Genomic DNA, 2,705 nt, shown 5'->3' on the forward strand with positions numbered 1-2,705 from the left:
CGGACATGGAGGAGCTGCAGCTCTACAACAACAGCCTGAGCGGAGAGGTTCCTGCCGGGATCACGCAGTCGAGGAAGCTCAGAGAGCTCATCCTGGCGTTCAACAACTTCACCGGCGAGGTCCCGGGAGCGCTGGGGCTGAACACGACCCATGGGCTCGTTCGTGTCGACCTGACCGGCAACCGCTTCCGCGGCGCGATCCCGGCCGGTCTCTGCACCGGCGGCCGGCTCGCCGTGCTTGTCGTCGGACACAACCAGTTCAGTGGGGGCATTCCCGGGGAGATAGCGAAATGTCAGTCTCTCTGGAGGGTCAGATTCAACGACAACAAGTTGAGTGGGAGCTTGCAAGATTTGGGCACGAACACCGGGTGGTCATTTGTGGACCTGAGTGGCAACCGGTTTGATGGGAGGATACCAAGTGTGCTCGGCTCATGGCGCAACCTCACCATGCTTGATCTGTCCGGCAACAACTTCGCCGGCCCGATACCGCACGAGCTCGGTGCTCTAAGCATGATCGGGACTCTGCTATTGTCGTTGAACCGGCTCACCGGACCGATACCGCCAGAGCTTAAGAACTGCAAGAGGCTCTTCTATTTGGACCTTGGAGGTAACCATCTGAATGGAAGCATACCAGCAAAGGTTGCAACACTCGATAGCCTGCAACATCTTCTGCTCGGTGGCAACAAGCTCACAGGAACAATCCCCGACTCCTTCACTGCAACACAGGGCCTTCTTGAGCTGGACCTTGGTGGCAACTCTTTGGAAGGAACCATCCCTGTTAGCTTAGGCAACCTTCAGTACATCTCAAGAAATCTGGACCTTAGCAACAACAGACTAAGGGGCCAGATTCCAAGTAGCCTCGGCAACCTTCGGAGCTTGGAGGTGCTCGACTTGTCGGCAAACTCGTTATCCGGTCCGATTCCATCACAGCTTTCCAACATGATCTCACTCTCTGCGGTGAATGTTTCTTTCAATGAGCTCTCTGGCCAGCTCCCTGCTGGCAACTGGGCTAAGCTCGCCGACGAGTCCCCCGACGCTTTTTGCGGGAACGCTCAGTTGTGCACACATCCTGGCAATGCACCTTGCTCAAGAGACCAGTCTCGCAAAACCCGAAGGAGGAACACACAAGTTATTGTGGCATTGTTACTGTCAACATTCACAGTCATGGTTGCAGCATTGTGTGCTATCCATTTCATTGTGAAGAGGTCGAAGCGCCTATCGGCGAAAAATGGCTTGGTGCGCAACCTCGACTCAACAGAGGAGCTGCCAGAGGATCTGACCTATGAAGACATCCTCCGGGCCACCGACAACTTGAGCGAGAAGTACGTCATCGGCAAAGGCCGGCACGGCACAGTATACAAGACGCAGTTTGCCGTCGGGAAGCAGTGGGCGGTCAAGACGGTTGATCTGTCACGGTGCGGATTCCCCATTGAGATGAAGATACTCAACACGGTGAGGCACCGGAACATCGTCAGGATGGCCGGGTACTGCATTTGAAGAAAATGTTGGCATGATCCTCTACGAGTACATGCCGGAGGGGACTCTGTTCGAGCTGCTGCATGAGAGGACGCCCCAGGTGGCTCTAGACTGGACGGCCAGGCATATCATCGCCCTCGGTGCCGCGGAAGGCCTCTCATATCTTCACCATGACTGTGTGCCCATGATTGTCCACAGGGATGTCAAGTCGAGTAATATTTTGATGGATGCTGAGTTGGTGCCGAAGATTACAGACTTTGGCATGGGGAAAATCGTCGGCGATGAGGATGCGGACGCGACGGTGTCGGTCGTCGTTGGCACCCTCGGCTACATTGCTCCAGGTAAATTTGACAAATATTCTGCATACACATTTGTTGACAATGAAGCATTTTATGTTTCTGTGAAATGTTTATGTAAAACTTCAGAGTTAACAACATGTGTTGCCATTTGTGTTCAGAGCAAGGCTACTCGACGAGGCTGACCGAGAAGAGCGATGTGTACAGCTACGGGGTGGTGCTCCTCGAGCTCCTGACCAGGAAGATGCCCGTTGATCCCGCGTTCGGGGACGGCGTCGACATCGTGACCTGGATGAGGTCCAACCTGACGGTGCAGGCGGACTATGGGAGCATCATGAGCTGCCTGGACGAGGAGATCATGTACTGGCCTGAACATGAGCAGGCGAAGGCGCTGGACCTGTTGGATCTGGCCGTCTCGTGCACGCAGACGGCTTGCCAGTCCAGGCCGTCGATGCGGGAGGTGGTGAACATCTTGATGAGGATAGACGAGAGTATCATCATTTCAGAGCATCATCACAAGTGAGACAGTGAACCGTTGTAGCATTCCGCGGAGCTGCAAACCGGACCTAAGTGCAAGTACTCCCAATGGAGTGTGGTTTTGCTCTGTACTTCTGTTCACCACTGACCAGCAGAGAGGAGAAACCCGTGGTGGAGCGTCGTCGCCCTACGATGATTTACTGAGCTTTCTTTTGGTGGTGATTACGAGCACTGATGTTTGATAACTCGATCAATTATAATCATTGGCCTGATGGTACTGGTCGCAAGTTGGGACGAACATCGAAAGTGCCGTTCTAATCCTGAGCTCATGTGAGCTCGGGTGAACAGTAAAATAAAAAATTGTTTTTTATAAAAAAATCTGATTTTTGTGTGTGAAACACTGACAAATGCTTTGATAACTTGCAAAATTTCATCATAAAATGCGGCTCGTGAAAAA

At 53.0% G+C, this 2,705-nt stretch overlaps 1 pseudogene; it reads left to right on the top strand.

The window, feature by feature from the left end:
- The first annotated feature begins 5 nt into the window (after nt 1–5).
- On the top strand, nt 6–2,376 carry LOC119344158 (annotated as a pseudogene).
- The last annotated feature ends 329 nt before the right edge of the window (nt 2,377–2,705 follow it).

The sequence above is a fragment of the Triticum dicoccoides genome, unplaced genomic scaffold (assembly GCF_002162155.2).
Source record: "Triticum dicoccoides isolate Atlit2015 ecotype Zavitan unplaced genomic scaffold, WEW_v2.0 scaffold156176, whole genome shotgun sequence".
In the NCBI taxonomy this organism is placed as follows: Eukaryota; Viridiplantae; Streptophyta; class Magnoliopsida; order Poales; family Poaceae; genus Triticum; species Triticum dicoccoides.